A 21036-nucleotide genomic window follows, 5' to 3' on the forward strand; every position below is an offset into this window, starting at 1 on the left:
ATTTCTGCCTTTTCCTTTTTTCTGTTATCCTATATTATGGGCATTTTCCCACATTATTACACATTCTTCAAAAATAAGATCTAATGATATTCACTGTATGAATGTTTCAGAATTTTTATTTAAAGTTCGCTGTCATTGGGGGACTTCCCTGGTAGCGCAGTGGTTAAGAATCCGCCTGTCAATGCAGGGGACACGGGTTCGAACCCTGGTCCAGGAAGATCCCACATGCTGCGGAGCAACTAAGCCTGTGGGCCACAACTACTGAAGCCTGTGCACCTAGAGCCCATGCTCCGTGATTAGAGAAGCCACCACAATGAGAAGCCTGTGCACCACAATGAAGAGGAGCACCCGCTCGCCACAACTAGAGAAGGCCTGCACGCAGCAATGAGACCCAACGCAGCCAAAAATAAATTTATTTAAAAAAAAAATGAAGTTCCCTGTCATTGGTTATTTAGACTATTTTCAGTTTTCAGTATTATAAGCAGTGTAGTATAAATTTCTTTGTACAAAATTCTTGGCCTATCACTCTTATTTCCTTATAATAGATTTCCTTTATTATTTTTATTTCTATTTAGGTAACACATAGTTTTAGAAAGTCAAATAGTTGGAGTTCCCAGGTGGCATAGTGGTTAGGATTCCAGGCTTTCACTGCCGTGGCCTAGGTTCAGTTCCTGGTAGGGGAACTGAGATCCCACAAGCCGCCTGGCACAGCCAAAAAAGAAAAAAAAAAAAAAGTCAGTGCTGCAAGGCATATAACTCCCCCACACCAACAACTTTTAAGGTCCCCTCCCTAAATTATTTTAGCTGTTTGTTCAGGTATCTACTTTTATATTTCTAAGTAATATGCTGATACTTTTTTGGGTTTTTTTTTTTTTTTTTTTTTTGCGGTACACGGGCCTCTCACTGTTGTGGCCTCTCCTGCTGCGGAGCACAGGCTCCGGACGCGCAGGCTCAGCGGCCATGGCTCACGGGCCCAGCCGCTCCGCGGCATGTGGGATCTTCCCGGACTGGGGCATGAACCCGTGTCCCCTGCATCGACAGGCGGACTCTCAACCACTGCGCCACTAGGGAAGCCCTGCTGATACTTTTTAAAAAAAAAAGATTTTTAACATTTGAACCAATATCTGTTGACTTCCTACTCCTAGATGTAGAGATAACACTTTTGCAGTACTACTTGATACTCAATTTCCTTTCCTCCATCCTCCCAATATAGTTCTGTCTCCAATTGGTTAAATCAATATTCAGTCTTTACCTTACTAAGATATTAAGTATTATTCACTACCAAGTCGAGTATTACTCCCTTTTTGAAAAATATGCTCAGTTTTCTATGTTAGTATTACTATTTCTTCTCAAGCTCTACAGTACAGTTTTTAAAACTCTTTGAATACTATTTTCCCACATGATCAAACACACAGTTCTTCTACTCCATTTTTATCTCTTCCTAGAGAATCTTTCTCAGTGCCTGCTAGCCTCTTCTTCCGTTCTGCATTGGTTGCTCTCTAGGCATTAGGCACAACTGTCATCCTGGAACTTCTCTTCACTTTTCTCTGGACTCCTTTTTTCTGGATCCCATGTCCATATCTTTTTTGGTTTACTTTCTCGTTTTGGTTCAAAAATTCTCCAAAGTCTCCTAGAAAAAGATACCTGGGATATAAACTTTTTTTAGACTGTATATCTGAAACTATTTATATTCTGTACTGACACTTGAGTGAAGGTCTGACAGGATATAGAATTCTAGTTTGGAAATTATTTTCTTTCAGAATATGGTGGCTTTGCTCCTTTTTTTCTATTTTTGGTTTTTTTTTTTTTTTTAATTGAAGTGTAGTTGCTTTACAGTGTTGTGTTAGTTTCTGCTGTACAACAAAGTGAGTCAGCTATATGTATACATATATCCCCTCCCACTTGGACTTCCCTCCCACCGCACCCCCACATCCCACCCATCCAGGTCATCACAGAGCACCAAGCTGAGCTGCCTGTGCTATACAGCAGGTTCCAACTAGGTATCAATTTTACGCACAGTAGTGTGTATATGAAATCCTAATCTCCCAATTCGTCCCACCCCTGCTTTCCCCCACCCCATGTCCACACATCTGTTCTCTATGTCTGTGTCTCTATTCCTGCCCTGCAAATAGGTTCATCTGTAGCATTTTTCTAGATTCCACATATATGCGTTAATATACGATATTTTTTTCTTTCTGACTTACTTCACTCTGTATGACAGACTCTAGGTCCATCCACATCTCTACAAATGACCCAATTTCGTTCCTTTTTATGGCTGAGTAATATTCCATTGTATATATGTACCACATCTTTATCCATTCATCTGTCGATGGACATTTAGGTTGCTTCCATGTCCTGGCTATTGTAAATAGTGCTGCAGTGAACATTGGGGTACATGTGTTTTTTTGAATTATGGTTTTCTCAGGGTATATGCCCAGTAGTGGGAGTGCTGGGTCATATGGTAGTTCTATTTTTAGTTTTTTAAGGAACCTCCATACTGTTCTCCATAGTGGCTGTACCAATTTACATTCCCACCAACAGTGCAGGAGGGTTCCCTTTTCTCCACACTCTCTCCAGCATTTATTGTTAGCTTTTTTGATGATGGCCATTCTGACTGGTGTGAGGTGATACCTCATTTTGGTTTGATTTGCATTTCTCTAATGATAGTGGTGTTGAGCATCTTTTCATGTGTTTGTTGGCCACCTGTATGTCTTCTTTGGAGAAATGTGTATTTAGATCTTCCACCCGTTTTTTGATTGCGTTGTTTGTTTTTTTTTTGATATTGAGCTGCCAGAGCTGTTTGTATATTTTGGAGGTTAATTCTTTGTCTGTTGCTTCGTTTGCAAATATTTTCTCCCATTCTGAGGGTTGTCTTTTCATCTTGTTCATGGTTTCCTTTGCTGTGCAAAAGCTTTTAAGTTTAGTTAGGTCCATTTGTTTTTTTTGTTTTTATTTTCATTACTCTAGGGGGTGAGTCAAAAAAGATCTTGCTGTGATTGATGTCAGAGTGTTCTTCCTTTGTTTTCCTCTAAGGGTTTTGTAGTGTTCAGTCTTACATTTAGGTCTTTAATCCATCTTGAGTTTATTTTTGTGTATGGTGTTAGGGAGTGTTCTAATTTCATTCTTTTACATGTAGCTGTCCAGTTTTCCCAGCACCACTTCTTGAAGAGACTGTCTTTTCTCCATTGTGTATTCTTGCCTACTTTGTCACAGATTAGGTGACCATAGGTGCGTGGGTTTATCTCTGGGCTTTCTATCCTGTACCATTGATCTATATTTCTGTTTTTGTGCCAGTACCATACTGTCTTGATTACTGTAGTTTTGTAGTATAGCCTGAAGTCAGGGAGCCTGATTCCTCCATCTCCGTTTTTCTTTCTCAAGATTGATTGCCTATTAATGGTCTTTTGTGCTTCCAAGCAAATTGTAAATTTTTTTGTTCTAATTCTGTGAAAAATGTCATTGGTAATTTGATAGGGATTACATTGATAGGGATTACATTGCTTTGGGTAGTAGAGTCATTTTCACAATATAGATTCTTCCAATCCAACAACATGGTATATCTCTCCATCTGTTTGTGTCATCTTTGATTTCTTTCATCAGTGTCTTGTAGTTTTTGGAGTACAGGTCTTTTACCTCCTTAGGTAGGTTTATTCCTAGGTATTTTATTCTTTTTGTTGCAGTGGTGAATGGGATTGTTTCCTTAATTTCTTTCTGATCTTTCATTTTTAGAATATAGGAATGCAAGAGATTTCTGTGCATTAGTTTTGTATACTGCAACTTTACCAAATTCATTGATTAGCTCTAGTAGTTTTCTGGTGGAATCTTTAGGATTTTCTATGTATAGTATCATGTCATCTGCAGACAGTGACAGTTTTACTTCTTCTTTTCCAATTTGTATTCCTTTTATTTCTTTTTCTTCTCTGATTGCTGTGGCTAGGACTTCCAAAACTATGTTGAATAATAGTTCAACATAGAGAGAGAGAGACATCCTTGTCTTATTCCTGATCTTAGAGGAAATGCTTTCAGTTTTTCACCGTTGAGAATGATGTTTGCTGTGGTTTGTCATATATGGCCTATATTATGTTGAGGTAGGTTCCCTCTATGCCCATATTCTGGAGAGTTTTTATCATAAATGGGTGTTCAATTTTGTCAAAAGCTTTTTCTGCATCTATTGAGGTGATCATATGTTTTTTATTCTTTAATTTGTTAATATGGTGTATCACATTGATATGCATATATTGAAGAATCCTTGCATCCCTGGGATAAATCCCACTTGATCGTGGTCTATGATCCTTTTAATGTGTTCTTGGATTTGGTTTGCTAGTATTTTGTTGAGGATTTTTGCATCTATGTTCATCAGTGATATTGGCCTGTAATTTTCTTTTTTCTGTCTTTTTTTTTTTTGTGACATCTTTGACTGCTTTTGGTATCAGGGTGATGGTGGCCTCATAGAATGTGTTTGGGAGTGTTGCTCCCTCTGCAGTTTTTTGGAAGAGTTTGACAAGGATAGGTGTTAGCTCTTCTCTAAATGTTTAATGGAATTTGCCTGTGAAGCCTTCTGGTCCTGGACTTTTGTTTGTTGGAAGATTTTTAATTACAATTTCAATTTCATTACTTGTGATTGGTCTGTTTATATCTTCTATTTCTTCCTGGTTCAGTTTTGGAAGGTTGTACCTTTCTAAGAATTTGTCCATTTCTTCCAGGTTGTCCATTTTATTGGTATATAGTTGTTGTAGTAGTGTCTTATGGTCCTTCGTATTTCTGCAGTGTCAGTTGTAATTTCTCCTTTTTTCATTTCTAATTTTATTGATTTGAATCCTCCCTTTTTTTCTTGATGAGTCTGGCTAAAGTTTTATCAATTTTGTTTATCTTCTCAAAGAACCAACTTTTAGTTTATTGATCTTTGCTATTATTTTCTTTGTTTCTGTTTCATTTATTTCTGCTCTGATCTTTATGATTTCTTTCCTTCTTTTCATTTTGGGTTTGGCTTGTTCTTTTTTCTCTGGTTCCTTTAGGTATAAGGTTAGATTGTTTACTTGAGATTTTTCTTGTTTCTTGAGGGGAGATTGAATTGCTTTAAACTTCCCTCTTAGAACTGCTTTTGCTGCATCTCATAGGTTTGCAGCAAAACCACCATAGGGTGGTGTGTTTTCATTGTCATTTGTTTCTATGTATTTTTTGATTTCCTCTTTGATTTCTTCAATGATCTCTTGGTTATTTAGTAACTTATTGTTTAGCCTCCATGTCTTTGTGTTTTTTACATTTTTTTTCCTGTATTGGTTTCTAATCTCATAGCATTGTGGTCAGAAAAGATGCTTGACATGATTTCAATTTTCTTTTATTTACTGAGGCTTGATTTGTGAACCAAGATGTGATCTGTCCTGGAGAATGTTCCGTGTGCACTTGAGAAGAAAGTGTGCTCTGCCACTTTCAGGTGGAATGTCCTATAAATATCAATTAACTCTATCTGCTCTCCTGTGTCATTTAAAGCTTGTGTTTCCTTGTTTATTTTCTGGCTGGATGATCTGTCCATTGGTGTAAGTGGGATGTTAAAGTCCCCCACTATTATTATGTTACTGTTGGTTTTCCCTTTTATGGCTGTTAGCATTTGGTTTATGTATTGAGGTGCTCCTATGTTGGGTACATAAATATTTATAATTGTTATAATTTCTTCTTGGATTGGTCCCTTGATCATGATGTAGTGTCTTTCCTTGTCTCTTGTAACATTCTTTATTTTAAAGCCTGTTTTATCTGATATGAGTATTGCTGCTCCAGCTTTCTTTTGATTTTCATTTGCATGGAATATCTTTTTCTATCCCCTCACTTTCAGTTTGTATGTGTCCATAAGTCTGAAGTGGGTCTCTTTTTTTTAAAAATTTATTTATTTAATTTATTTATTTTTGGCTGTGTTGGGTCTTTGTTGCTGTGTGCGGGCTTTCTCTTGTTGCAGTGAGTGGGGGCTACTCTTCGTTGCGGTGCATGGGCTTCTCATTGCGGTGGCTTCTCTTGTCGCCTAGCACGGGCTCTAGGTGCACAGGCTTCAGTAGTTGCAGCATGTGGGCTCAGTAGTTGTGGCTCGTGGGCTCTAGAGCACAGGCCCTGCAGTTGCGGCACAAGGGCTTAGTTGCTCCGCGGCATGTGGGATCTTCCCGGACCAGGGCTCGAACCGGTGTCCCCTGCACTGGCAGGCAGATTCTCAACCCACTGCGCCAAGGGAAGCTGAAGTGGGTCTCTTGTAGACAGCATATATACTGGTCTTGTTTTCATATCCATTCAGCCAGTATATGTCTTTGGTTGGAGCATTTAATCCATTTACATTCAAGGTAATTATCAATATGTATGTTCCTATAACCACTCTCTTAATTGTTTTGGGTTTGTTTTTGTGGTTCTTTTTCTTTTGTGTTTCCCACCTAGATAAGTTCCTTTAGCATTTGTTGTAAAGGTGGTTTGGTGGTGCTGAATTCTCGTAACTTTTGCTTGTCTGTAAAGCTTTTTATTTCTCCATTGAATCTGAATGAGATCCTTGCTGAGTAGAGTAGTCTTTATTGTAGGTTTTTCCCTTTCATCACTTTAAATATACCCTGCCACTCCCTTCTGGCCTGCAGAGTTTCTGCTGAAAAATCAGCTGATAACCTTTTGTGGATCCTCTTGTATGTTATTTGTTGCTTTTCCCTTGCTGCTTTTAATATTTTTTCTTTGAATTTAATTTTTGTTTGATTAATATGTGTCTCTGTGTGTTTCTCCTTGGTTTTATTCTATATGGGACTCTCTGTGCTTCCTGGACCTGGGTGGCTATTTCCTTTCCCATGTCAGAGAAGTTTTTGACCATGATCTCTTTAACTATTTTCTCAGGCCCTTTCTCTTTCTCTTCTTCTTCTGGGACTCCTATAATTCGAATGTTGGTGCGTTTAATGTTGTCCCAGCGGTCTCTGAGACTGTTGTCATTTCTTTTCATTCTTTTTTCTTTATTCTGCTCCTCAGCAGTTATTTCCACCAATGTATCTTCCAGCTCACTTATTCGTTCTTCTGCCTCATTTATTCTGCTTTTGATTTCTTCTAGTGTATTTTTCATTTCAGTTATTGTGTTGTTCATCACTGTTTGTTCTTTGGTTCTTCTAGGTCCTTGTTAAACATTTCTTGTATTTTCTTGCTCCATGCCTCCATTCTGTTTCCAAGGTTTTGGATCATCTTTACTACCATTACTCTGAATTCTTTTTCAGGTATGTTGCCTATTTCCTCTTCATTTATTTGGTCTTGTAGGTTTTTACCTTGTGTCTGTAAGGTATTTTTTTCTCATCTCATTGTTTTTGATGGGTGGGGCTATGTTCCTATCTTGCTGGTTGTTTGGCCTGAGGCATCCAGCACTAGAATTTGCAGGCATGAGGGGCTTCCCTGGTGGCACAGTGGTTGAGAGTCTGCCTGCCGATGCAGGGGACACGGGTTCGTGCCCCGGTCCGGGAAGATCCCACATGCTGTGGAGCAGCTAGGCCCGTGAGCCATGTCCGCTGAGTCTGCGCGTCCGGAGCCTGCGCGTCTGGAGCCTGTGCTCCGCAACGGGAGAGGCCACAACAGTGAGAGGCTTGGGTACTGCAAAAAAAAAAAAAAAAAAAAAAAAAATTCCCTGGGGCCTTAGGTTCTCTGTTAGTCCAACGGTTTGGACTCAACACTCCCACCACAGGAGCTCAGGCCTGATCCCTCGCCTGGGAACCAAGACCCCACAAGCCACACAGTATGGCAAAAAAAAAAAAAAAAAAAGGCAACAAACAAAAAGGAGCAGAACAATAACAAAGAATAAAAAATAAAATAAGATTAGAAAAATAAAAAATATGTTAGAAAAAATGAAATAACAACAAAGCAAAACAGAGCCACAACAGCAAAAAAAAAAAAAAAAAAAAGCTGGAAAAGGCCCTGGCCTGGGGTTTTGTGGGGAGCTTAGACTTACGGCCCAGAGGGGCCCCCAGAAGGCAGAGTTCCAGGCCTGGGATCCGAGCAGGATAGGAGAGATGCTGGCCTCATTCCCCTCTGATTCCCCGATCCCCTGAAGGTCTCTCCCCATCCCTGCTGATTCCCTCGCCATGAGTGGGCCCCTCTGAGCATGGGAGCTCCTCCTCTCCCCCATTTGCCCCTCAGGGGCACCAGTCCCATCCTGCCTCCATGTTTCCTCCCCCCCCTTCCCCCACAGCGTCATACCCAGGCGTGTGGGGAATCCTCCCGTCCTCTTAGGTGTCCGAGGTCCCACTCCAGCACCTAGTAGGTGCCCTGGTTGCAAGGAGACACGAACTCCGTGTCCTTCTACTCCGCCATTTGAACTCCATCCCCGCTTTGCTTGTTTGTCTCCTCATTTCCAGTGTTGCTCTTGAGTAGTCTGATGCCATATTGATTCTCAGTCCTTTGTGTTTGAACTGGAACGTTTTTGCAATCTCTTTGTTCTAGTGTTCTAAAACACTTGATGTGGATGTCTTTCTATTCATTGTGTTAGGTTCTTAGTGAGGGTCCTTTTGATCTAGGAAAATCGTATCATTTGGGAGATGATCTTATATTAGTTCTTCAGTGATTTCCTCTTCTTCCATTTCTTTCTGTTCTTCCCTCCTTTTTTCTCACCCTCCACCTCGTGCTTCCATTTCAGAGCTTCTTTCTCATTGGTGCTTCCCTCTAAAGGCACTTGGTATTCAGCCTTTTCAGCTCTACTTCCATTTCCTTTTCTTCTGCTAAGAATATGTTGATGAATCTTATAACTACTTACCTTTCCCTTCATATAAGGTCACTTTATTCTACCTATTATATGTTTCAGTTTTTATATTTAACTCTTGAACAGTCTTTAGCACCTGGCTTCATAATACTTATGCGAACCCTAATGTCTTTCTGTTCCGCTACACAGGAAACCCCATGAAGGTGTTTCTATTATTTAGCCCAGTGACTGCCACACAGTTGGTGCTCATAAATATTTGTTCAGTGAATTAATTATTGTCTTCCTTTAATCAGATAGAATTTATTTTGTCAAGTGGAGTGAAACAGGAATTTAACTTTTACTCTCTGATAATTAACCATGTGTTACAGGACCATTTACTGAATATTCTTTTATCATATATCATGTACTACATATTGTCCTACCTATTCTTTTGCTAGTATTATACTTGCTTATATGTTATAGCTTTATAATTCACTTTAAAATGATACTGCATGTTTTCTGTCATTAGTTGTTTTAAAAAATATTCTGGCTATCCTTATCTGGTTATTCTTTCACATGAAGTGCAGGGTCACTTACTCAAGTTCTTTAAAAAATTCCCATTGGGATTTTGATTTAAAACTGTAAATTAATATGGGGAGGGACTTCCCTAGTGGCACAGTGGTTAAGAATCCACCTGCCAATGCAGGGGACATGGGTTTGAGCCCTGGTCCGGGAAGATCCCACATGCCGCAGAGCAACTAAGCCCGTGCACCATAACTACTGAGCCTGCGCTGTAGAGCTTGCGAGCCACAACTACTGAAGCCCACGTGCCAAGAGCCCAAGCTCTACAACAAGAGAAGCCACTGCAATGCGAAGCCCGCCCACCACAACGAAGAGTAGCCTCCACTCGCTGCAACTAGAGAAAGCCCACACAGCAATGAAGACCCAATGCACCCCAAAATAAATAAATAAATTAATTAATTTAAAAAATAATAATATGGAGAGACTTGACATTTTTATAGTATATTTGGCCTCCCTATCCAGGAACATGTTTTGTCTTCCACATTTATTCAAGACTTCTTTTGTGACTCTAGTAAAATTTGTAGGTTCTTCTTTCCCCCATTTATGTAAATTTCTTAAGTTTATTCTTAGGTATTTTTTATTTTCAATTGCTAGTGGAATGAGATTTCCCCCCAGTATAAATTCCTTTTAGCTAAAACTGGCTAGATTTTCCTTATTTCTGCAATAGTTTATGTTATATACCCAGGACAAAAGAACTACTAGCTTCATTTTTAACAAAAGCCAGCTGTTTCAGTTATCTGTTGCTATATTACAGACCACTCCAAAACTTCATGGCTTAAAGCAACAACCATTTTATTATATCTCATAATTCCATGGGTTGACTAGGGCTCAGCTGGGCAGTTCTTCTAATGGTCTCACTTGGGGTCTCTCCTGAGGTTGCATCAGCTATGACTGTAGCTTGGATGTTTGGTGCCACGTGGCTTCTTTTGACATGATGCCTCAGTCTCCAGGGCTTTCCCTCATGACTTCTCTCTCTTTCACAGTAGCTTAGACTTTGTACAGTACATGGCAGTTCAGATCACCAAAATGGAAGAAATAGAAACTTCAAAGCCTTTTTAGTGCCTGGGCACAGAAGTCCCAGATTGTCACTTCCCCTGCATTGATTGAAGGGTAACAGACATAAGCTCTACCTCTTGATTGGAGGAAGGGCATGTGAGGGGTGGCATTGTATGGGACTATCTTTGGAGATTATCATAATGGCATTTGTTCACTTGTCCTTACCTTTCTTTTCTTCCTTCTTTTATACCAAGTAGCTACCCTAGGCTCTTAACTTTCCCACAAGTATCTTATATCCAGTCAACGTCCAGTACCAAATAACTATACCCATTGTGATTTGGTACTGGAAGTAGGAATCTGGTTGAAGGGGGTAGCAGAGGGAAAAAAATTGTTTCCACCTTCCCATTTGCTCTCCTGGGTGAGGCATAACTCTCATGGACAGAAATTCAGTGTTCACTTGAGCATGAAATACCAGATAAGGGGACAGGTGTAAATTGGCCTTGTTCTCCTGAATTCTGCCTGCTCTTCAGGAAGAACAGCCTCCCCAGCAGAAGTCCAACCCCTTTCTTCATTATGGCCTATCATAAGAGCTCCCTCCTGTGCTAGTCCAAGTAGAAGTGAGAAAGTATTTTTCCTTTTCTTTTTTCACACAGTACTTCTTCCTACCCTGGGTTTACTAACCTCTGGCTTAAATATGCACCAAGCAAAGATGTATAGTCTTCCTCCCTTCCTCCCCCTCAGCTTAGTCTGAAGGAAGGCAGCAGGTGACAGAATGAATAAAGAATGGGGTCGGGGTGAGGGGGAAGGAATCTTTTCTCACACAGTATGGATGTTGCTCAACAGAATGGGTGTGAAATTTAGTCAGAGCCACAGCATGTGTTTCAATTTTCCAGGGTATTTCCTCTTCCTAACTGTAGGTTTAACCCTTTCTTCTGTATAGTGCCAAGGGCTATGTGAGATGTGTGAAATGTGTTATTTACAAGAAGGAGAAAGTGATAGGGCCCCTTGGAGATGCAGGATCTCCAACTTATTTCCTGCCAAATGGTTGTGGAAAAAAGCATAACTTTTGGAGCTGAATAGACCTGGGTTCAAATCCCATCTCTACCATTGGGTTGTCTTGGCAGTTACTTGACCTGTTTGAACCTCCATTTCTCATCTGTAAAATGGAGATTAAAAACTTGTCTTACAGGGTTGTTGTGAGGATTAAACAAGATGATGTATGCAAGGAGTCTAGTACAATGCATACCTTGCATATAAGAGGCACTTGATATATGTTTGTTTTCTTCTTCAATCTTCCCACTGGATTTTGAGGATACCTACTCTTCTTTTATCCTGTGCCACCTTGGGTTTGCCGCGTAAGCATCACCTCACATGCTAACCTTACCTGTTCTCTTTGAGTCTAACTCTGTGTGTTAGAGGGGAGAAATCATTTCACATGAAATGCAGAATCCCTCTGGGGGCGTCCTCATTAAAATAAAGGATGAGTCTCTATAACAATGCTGAGAAGGATTACAAGGCTTGCCTTCCCCATCTGATCCTGGAGGTCATATGAACTTATAAGAGTATTAAAATCATACAGTGGCAGAGCTAAAGTGAAACATAGAGGTCATCCAGGCCCATTTTATTGAGAAGGATCTGTGGCTTAGAGGTCATGTCTTGTGTAAGGCGTCATGACAGAGTGGTGACATTTCTGGAACTAGAGCTCTGACTTGTCTATTACTATGGTTATAATGTAATGTTTTTTTAAGACTGTCTGAATGGTTTTTTTGTTCGTTTTGGGGGTTTTTTTGGCTGCACCCTCGCAGCCTGCGGGATCTTAGTTCCCCAACCAGGGATTGAACCCATGTCCCCTGCAGTGGAAGCACGGAGTCTTAACCACTGGACCACCAAGGAAGTCCCTGAATTTTAAGTACTGAGGGCCTAACTTTGGTTACATGTGAACTTTCTTCTAAGTTGAACCTTGATTATACTTTTAGCAATGGGGAAGTAAACACTGTTGAAGACATTTCAGTGACACCCCTTTGGGGAACAACAGGGCCCCATTAAGGGTATATCAGTTACCACCTGAAAATCTCTTCTTTCCCAAAAGGTTGCCCAAGGGTTACTGAGGTGGCAGCTCAGCTGGCTGTTGAGCCTCTGCTCCCAGAATGGTGAGTTGGGAAGCAAATTTGTTTCTTCTCTTCTATATCTTCATTCTCCTAAATAATGCCAAGTAGGAGAGGCTGACCCCAGACCCCCTCAGTTCTCTTTTTTTTCTAATTGAGGTATAATTAACATACAGTGAAATACACAGACCTTAAGTGTTCAGTTGATAAATTTTGATGATTGTGTAAATTCAGTAACCACCTTAAAAAAAAAAGATATAGAACATTTTCATCACCCCAGAAAGTTTCCTCATGCCCCATTTAAGTTAACCCACACACACATACACAAAACCACTTTCTGTGTTCTATTACCATGCATTAGTTTTGGTTTTGGATTTCCTATAAATGGAATCATATAGGATATTCTCTTTTTTTTCCTAGCTTCTTTTCACTTAGCATGTTTTTGGAATTCATCCATGTTGTTGCATGTATCACTGGGTTTTTTGGTTTTGATTCATTCTGTTTTACTGAGTAATATTGAATTGTATGGCAAACCATAAGAGAATTTACTCATTTTCTTACTGAAGAACATTTGGAGTGTTTCCAGTTTTTGTCTGTTATGAATAGGCTGCTATAAACATAATACACGTCTATTTGTGAACGTATATTTTAGTTTCTCTTGGATAAATACTTCAGTGAAATTGCTGGATCATAGCATAGATGTATGTTTAACTTTAAAAGAAACATTTCTTCAAAGTGGCTATAACCCCCCCACCAGTCTATCTTTTCCTCCTCTTGGGGGGGCTAGGCTCTTTAAATTGACGATTTGGCAGGAGAAGAGAACCCACATCATCAGGGTCCCTGCTGCCAGAGCACAGTGGCCTGAATCGGACACTTAAAAGGCTGAAACAGGTGTTTGAAACCCTACTCCAGCCTCCCTATTTGATGCCAGCCCCCTGAGAGGCTGGGGCTTGGCCAGCAGAATTCAGACCTAATTTAATGGATGCTGGATTAGCGGTTTTTCAGGACATGGCTATGTAATAATGTATGTACTGTGACTTGATACATTTTGATACATTTGAAGCAGGTAAATGAACATTGTCATGTAGGAGAGGGGCCTTTGGTGGCCCAAATGCTTCTTGAGCATGGGGTGGTTAGTCTTTGTGGCAGATGAAAGTCCCTTCCCATCCTTGCTTTTTATCCCCATCTCTTCTCGAAGCTGAATGCAGTAGAAATCAGCACTTCCCTTAGTAACATTAATATTGCCAAGGGACTTTAGCCAGGTAGGATTTGGTATCCTGTGTGTCAAATATTATGGGAAATAAAGTATGCCCTGGTAAAATTCTTTCTCTATATTTTTAATGCCTCTATCTTACCTAGGTCTTAGGGAACTAATTCTCATGGGCCAAGGGTTAAAGCAAGGAACGGAAGGTTAGGGTGTGGGTTCCCAAAGCCAAATGACTTAATGTACCAAAGCAGTAGTTTCTCTACTGTGTTCAGTGGGCTTGAAATTGATGGAAGTGTGATCTGTCTCTGCACGCCTGCTTCAACTGAAGATTTCTTTCTTTCTTTTTTAATAAATCTATTTATTTATTTATGGCTGCGTTGGGTCTTCGTTGCTGTGTGCGGGCTTTCTCTAGTTGTGGCAAGCTGGGGCTACTCTTCGTTGCAGTGTGCGGGCTTCTCATTGCGGTGGCTTCTCTTGTTACAGAGCACGGGCTCTAGGCCTGCGGGCTTCAGTAGTTGTGGCATGTGGGCTCAGTAGTTGTGGCTCGCGTGATCTGGAGTGCAGGCTCAGTAGTTGTGGCACACGGGCTTAGTTGATCCACAGCATGTGGCATCTCCCTGGACCAGGGGGTCAAACCTGTGTCCCCTGCATTGGTAGGTGGATTCTTTTTTTTTTTAATTACTTTATTTTTAAAATTTATTTATTTATTTTTGGCTGTGTTGGGTCTTCGTTGCTGCGCACGGGCTTTCTCAAGTTGAGGCGAGTGGGGCTACTCTTCATTGTGGTGCGCAGGCTTCTCACTGCGGTGGCTTCTCTTGTTGCAGAGCACAGGCTCTAAGCACATGGGCTTCAGTAGTTGTGGCACACGGGCTCAGTAGTTGTGGCTCGTGGGCTCTAGAGTGCAGGCTCAGTAGTTGTGGCGCACAGGCTTAGCTGCTCCGCAGCATGTGGGATCTTCCCGGACCAGGGCTCGAACCCGTGTCCCCTGCATTGGCAGGCGGATTCTTAACCACTGCGCCACCAGGGAAGCCCCTGGCAGGTGGATTCTTAACCATTGCGCCACCAGGGAAGTCCTGAACTGAAGTTTTCAAAAGAACAAGTTCCAGTAACAAATTCTTTCTACTATTGGTTAGAAGGGCCCAGGGAGAGAAGAAATGGACTCCCCATGCCAGTCTAGCCTTTCCACAACTCTTGAGAGGAAAGGGCGTTTCTGAATTCAGGTCCACATTCATAGGTGGACATTCCCTTAAACATAATCTCAGTATCTTCAGACCTCAGTCTTAGAAGGCAGGGCCTGCTATTGGGCTGCATCTTGTGAATGCCATTCTTGGTGTGAACTAGGCTGAGATTTGTATATTAAGATTCAATACTTAAATGTTTTCATTATCATATAGTAAAATTGACTTTTTTTTAGTATACAGTTCTGTGAATTTTAACACACACATAGATCCATGTAACCACTGTGGCAATTGGAATACAGAACAGTCTCACCTCCCCAGAAAACTCCCTCTATTATCCCTTTGTGGTCACACCATCCCTCTACCCCTAACTCCCGTCAACCACTGATCTATTCTCTCACCATAGTTTTATCAAGAAGGTCATATAAATAGAATCATACAGTATGTAACCTTCTGAGACTGATTTGTTTCACTCAGCATGATGCCTTTGAGATTCATCTAAACTGCTGCCTAGATCAATAGTTTGTTCCCTTTTTATTGCCAGGTAGTATTCCATTGCATGTCTGTACCACAGTTTGCTTATCCATCCACTAGCTGAAGGACGTTTGGCTTCTCCATTTTGGGGCCATTATGAATAGAGCTGCTACAGACATTTGTGTACAGGTTTTTGTGTTAAGAACATTGGTTTTCATCTTTCTGGGATAAACACCCAGGAGTGGGATTTCTGGGTCAAAGAGTAAATGTATGTTTAGCTTTTTAAGAAACTGCCAAACTGTTTTCCAGAGTCCTGTACCACATTACATTCCCACCAGAAATGAGAATTCTAGTTTCTCCACATCCTCTCCAGTGCTTGGTATTTTCAGTACTTTTATTTAAGCCATCCTAGTAGGTAGGTAGTGGTACCTCAAGGTGTGTGGTTTTTTTTTTTTTTGCGATACGCAGGCCTCTCACTGTTGAGGCCTCTCCCGTTGCAGAGCACAGTCTCCGGACGCGCAGGCTCAGCAGCCATGGCTCACAGGCCCAGCCACTCCGCGGCATGTGGGATCCTCCCGGACTGGGGCACGAACCCGTGTCCCCTGCATCGGCAGGCGGACTCTCAACCACTGCGCCACCAGGGAAGCCCTCAAGGTGGTTTAAATTTGCATTTGCCTAATGGCCAGTGACATCGAACACCATTTGGTGATGCATCTGTTCAAGTCTTTTGCCCATTTTTTTAATGGAGTTGTTTGTTTTCCTACTGTTGAGTTTAGAAACTTAAAGAAGTGTATTCTGGATTCAAGTCCTTTCTTACAATCACAATTATAATTATACAATTATTGCTTGTTTTTTCAGTAGCTTGTTTTTTCAGTCTCTTAACATTATCTCTCTAGAGATAGACATCTCTCTAGTATGTCTCTAGAGCAGACATTTTTATTTTTGATGAGGTCCAGTGTACCAGTTTTTTTCTTTTGTGCACTGTGCTTTTGGTGTCATATCTAAGTACTCTTTGCCTAATCGCAGGCCACAAAGATTTATCCTATATTTTCTTCTAAAAGGTATGCAGATTTATGCTTTTCATTTACATCTATGATCTATTTTTAGTTAATTTTCATGTAACATGTGAGGTTTAGATGAAAGTAGGGGTTTTTTTTTGGCATATGGATGTTCAGTTGTCCCAACAGCATTTGTTGAAATTAATGCCTTTTTCAATACCAAATTCTCCTTAGGACTGTATCTTCTTTAGGATTGAAGGAGTTACAGAGAATTCTCTTGAGTTCCTCCTTGCTTTCCAGCAATCACCTTCATTCCTATTCCTTGTTTCTTTCTGGGTCTTTCTGATTTGGGTGTTTTTTTTTTTTGCGGTACGCGGGCCTCTCACTGTTGTGGCCTCTCCCGTTGCGGGGCACAAGCTCCGGACGCGCAGGCTCAGCGGCCATGGCTCACGGGCCCAGCTGCTCTGCGGCATGTGGGATCTTCCCAGACCGGGGCACGAACCCGTGTCCCCTGCATCGGCAGGCGGACTCTCAACCACTGCGCCACCAGGGAAGCCCTGGGGTTTGTTTTTAATGCATTGTAATGGAACACTCATTATTTGTAAGTTGATTGAGCATAAAGTTTTTCATTATAAAGTGGCCATCCATCGCAAGGAGGCATGTGGGCTGTAAAAAACATTAACTGTGCATTCTGGGCTGGAATGCAACTTTACCAGAATAATACAGCTTTTGTATTGTGTGCGGTTGGGATAAAATGAGAGACAGAGAGAGACAGATATTGTTTGGGAAACAGGTGTTGGCTGAACCCGGGTTCTGTCCCATGTTTTCTAAAGTTGTTTCCCAACCCTTTCAGGATTGCTCCTCTAGATTCAGCTGTTTTGAAGGTTCTCTGGGCACCTTTCAGAGCAAATAACATATGACTTCTCAGAGTACTGCTGCTCCTATAAACTTTATTTGTTCATTCTCCAGCTTACAGTCATGTGTTTACAGGCAGCAGTGGCAAGTGGTTAGAGTACTTGTCCTGGCCCTTACTGGTTATATTTTTGATGCCTTTGTTTCCCCATCAGTAAGATGGGAAATGTCTCTTATCATAACGTTCTTGAGCTTGTTAACACAAAGGGTGTCTGAGGCTGAATAAGATTCTTCAGACTTAATTGTCACTAAGAATTTGTGATATGCTGCTGTAAAAAAGCATTTCCAGCTTCTGGATAAATGTAAATAAATAGGATTCTGTACACTTAAGGAACAGGGAGAGTTGCTTACTAGTCCCGTAATTGATATTCTTTAGGGATTCTCTTACTCTTCTCCAAAAGCTTTGGCTATTAACCCTTCAGTCTTTTCCATCATCTGTAGACTTTGTTAATGTCAGTTCAGAATTTAGTTCTTTTTTATTTCCTTTTACTTCCCTTCAGGGCCCCTAGAGGAGACCTGACAGGGTGGTAATTGGTGATAAACCTATAATTGTCTTCTTGCTGCCATGGAACAGTGAAATATTTTACTAGACTATGAGGGGAATTTGGATTGAAAAAGTTGCTCCAAGTGTAATGACTGCATAAAGCTGGGGTGAATGTCCTGTTTTAAAGTATAGCAACAGAAGTTTTTAATTTCTCCTGGGCTTTCAAATTGCCTGCTTAAGTTTGGTCTTGGTCTTTTTTTTTTTTTTTAATTTATTTATTATTTATTTTTGGCTGCATTGGGCCTTTGTTGCTGCGCGGCTTTCTCTAGTTGCATCAAGTGGGGGCTACTCTTCATTGTGCAGCTCGGGCTCCAGGTGCACGGGCTTCAGTACTTGTGGCTCGTGGGCTCCAGAGCGCAGGCTCAGTAATTGTGGCACATGGGCCCAGTTGCTTCGTGGCACGTGGGACCCTCCCGGACCAGGGCTCGAACCCGTGTCCCCTGCATTGGCAGGCTGACTCCTAACCACTGCACCACCAGGGAAGCCCCCTGGTCTTGGTCTTATACAATGAATGCAGAAAACGGCAAGGTAGAATAAAGAACCACAGCAGCTCTGGTTTGCCTGTATGTTACAGCCTAATTGCTTTCCTTTCAATATGTGCCAGTTTCCTCTAGAAGGAAGAGAACTGGTGTTTAGAGTTGATAGGCATCAAACTTGTGCTCTCAGTAAGACAGATGGATCAGTCTATCCTCGGGCCTCTGCGATATGTTTCAGGTCCCTATGGGCCTCATTTAGCCCTGCCAGCCTTGTTAAAGGGGCCTCATTCTTCCCTCTTGGATTAGGAAGGAACGTGGGCAAACCTGAAGATTAATTTGTATGGCAGTACTAAAGTCAGGAACTAACAGTGTTTAGTCATTGGCTAGGAAGAGGATGGGTGCAGAAGAAACTTTAATTCTAGCATAGTTAAGTCTTAAATTTTTATTTGCCATCCATGTCATGCAGTTAATATAGCTAATAGTAAACCCATAGCAATAGCATAGTATAATATTTAAGAACATAATCCAGAACAGACCCAGATTTAAATTCTACCTCTTCCACTTACTGCATGACCTTGGGCAAGTCACTTAACCTCATAGAGCCTTGGTGTTCTTATCTATAAAATGGGAACAGTAATACTATTTCTCAGGGTTACTGGGAAGATAAAGTAAATAACCTACATATGATAATTAGTTTAGTATGTAGCTGTTGCTGATGTCAGAGGCCAATTAAGGTTGTTGTCCTGAGCAATGGAATGGGATTCTTCTTGTAGGGTGGTAGATAGCAGCTCCTAGCAGCAAGCTAAACTGGCTGTTTAGCAGAAATGCCCAAGGTGGGAAGCTCATTTCTCTTCCAATCAGGATTATGTATCATATTGGAGAAAGTCATGCAGTAAACAAACTATTTTCCCACGTGTATGCTGCCTTTAAGTCCCTGTCTTATCTTCTGAAAGTGTAGGCTAAATCTGATACCAGGCAGACTAGGGTGGTCCTACTCAACAAGGAGGAGATTATAAAAGTGAGGATTTCAGGGCTTCCCTGGTGGCGCAGTGGTTGAGTCCGCCTGCCAATGCAGGGGACACAGGTTCGTGCCCTGGTCCAGGAAGATCCCACATGCCGCGGAGCGGCTAGGCCCGTGAGCCATGGCCGCTGAGCCTGCGCATCCGGAGCCTGTGCTCCGCAACGGGGGAGGCCACAACAGTGAGAGGCCCGCGTACCACACACACACAAAAAAGTGAGGATTTCAGGAGCAGCCTGAAAGCAGCCTGCTATGGGCTGTATATGATATCAGAGATTTCAGTCTGAAAAAAATACATCTTCTTTCTATCGTCTCTCAGGAGAGACAGACCTGCTATAGGGACAGAGGTAGCCCAGGTCCTGAAAAGGTGTTTGAGCCAGAGAACATATGTAAATGCCAAAAACCCTTTTCTTTCTGGTCATCTTGAACATTTGGGGGCCAGATGTCTACGGAGGAGGAGAGGAGTTTTTATGTCATCTCTGGCTTAGGTTGGGACCTCATGAACATGACCTTCTACAAATTACTTATCTAAGACAGCTCGGGGAAGATATAAAATTATGATTTCTAATCCTTGGGATTTTCAGACTTTCAGTAAAACCCCAAGATGTGTAAGTTCAGGATTTGCTTATGTTTAATTAGAGTAAGAGTTAAGGTTTGGTTTTTTTATTCATAAAAACAGGTTGGGTTGGCCTTTGAGGGAGAAATAAGCCTGAAAAATGAATACTTCTCAAAGGGTATTTAAAGGACCAAGTGTTAGAAAATAATTTGCCTTTCTTGGTGTAAGGTTGTTTGTATCATTATCTTCTACTGCAGGCCCTAGGTGGACCCATGAACTCACCTTGTACCTGGGTGTGGTAGTGATTAAGTTATCACCATACTTTGTTTCTTAAAGGGTCATAATATCAAAGATAATCCCCCTCCTCATCCCCACTGCAGTCTAAAGGCACTTTGAGAAACTAAGGATTTGTTTGAGAATAGGAAACAGATCTGGGAAACTATTGGGTGATAGCTGAAAAAAGAGGTTCCGCTGTCAGGAGCTTAGACAAACAAACTGGGCTTGCTTTTCCCCCAGGCTACCTTTGTAACAGACTGTCTGCATTCATGCTTATTTACTCCCAAACTGTACTTTGCGTTTAAAATAAATTTTGGAGATCTAAAGGGAGCCTTAAAGAATTTCATTAAACTGTGTACTACCACCACCATCTTCTTCCCCAGGAAAACCCTGTGGATAAGGAAACTATGGCCCAAAGAAGGGAAGTGTTTGCCCAAGGTCGCATAATTAGTGACAGACCAAGACTGGGCATAGTGCATTTCTTTTTTTCATTTCTCCTGTTGTATAAGGCAGGGTTGCAAAGGCTTGTCTGGGTTTAACCCTTAAGCCTGGACTAGATAATTTTCTGAGAGCTGCCCTTTGGCAGCCATCTCTCAAGCCAGTTCATGAAATCAAGCCTAAATCCCCACCTGACCATTCAAGGCTGGAAATAAAGGTGTGGCAGATATTCCAGAGGCTTCTGGCTACACCAAAGTTTAGTTTGTCTCATCCTTTGGACCACTACTCCTGATGTCCTGTAGTGACCAAGAAGAGCACAGCTCTTTCCTATGGAACAGTATTTCAAAAATTCCATTTGCAGCTCATTCTCAATCTTACTTTGACTTTTACAAGAAGTATTCCTAGATACAGCATAGTCAGAGAAGTATGACTATGAGGACCTGGACTTCCCTGGCGGTCCAGTGGTTAAGGCTCTGAGCTTCCACTGCAGGGGATGCCGGTTCAATCCATGGTTGGGGAACTAGGGGGAATATGAGGACCAAACACTTTCTCCTAAAATGGAATGTGGAGGCATAGACATAAAAGCCCAAAACCAAAGAGCTTTTTAT

The 21036-nt window shown here is 41.4% G+C and overlaps 1 protein-coding gene across 18 annotated transcripts in view; it reads left to right on the forward strand.

The window, feature by feature from the left end:
• GBF1 (golgi brefeldin A resistant guanine nucleotide exchange factor 1) overlaps positions 1 to 21036 on the forward strand; it is a 122183-nt gene that overhangs the window by 65083 nt on the left and 36064 nt on the right. Inside the window, exon 3 of one of the 18 annotated variants that reach the window (XM_049696816.1) lies at positions 12336 to 12396. The exons of the other annotated variants lie outside the window; for them this stretch is intronic. The gene's annotated coding sequence lies outside the window, so the exon portion shown is untranslated. The remainder of the gene's footprint in view (positions 1 to 12335; positions 12397 to 21036) is intronic. 18 annotated transcript variants of the gene reach the window in all.

The sequence above is a fragment of the Orcinus orca genome, chromosome 14, assembly GCF_937001465.1.
Source record: "Orcinus orca chromosome 14, mOrcOrc1.1, whole genome shotgun sequence".
NCBI lineage: Eukaryota > Metazoa > Chordata > Mammalia > Artiodactyla > Delphinidae > Orcinus > Orcinus orca.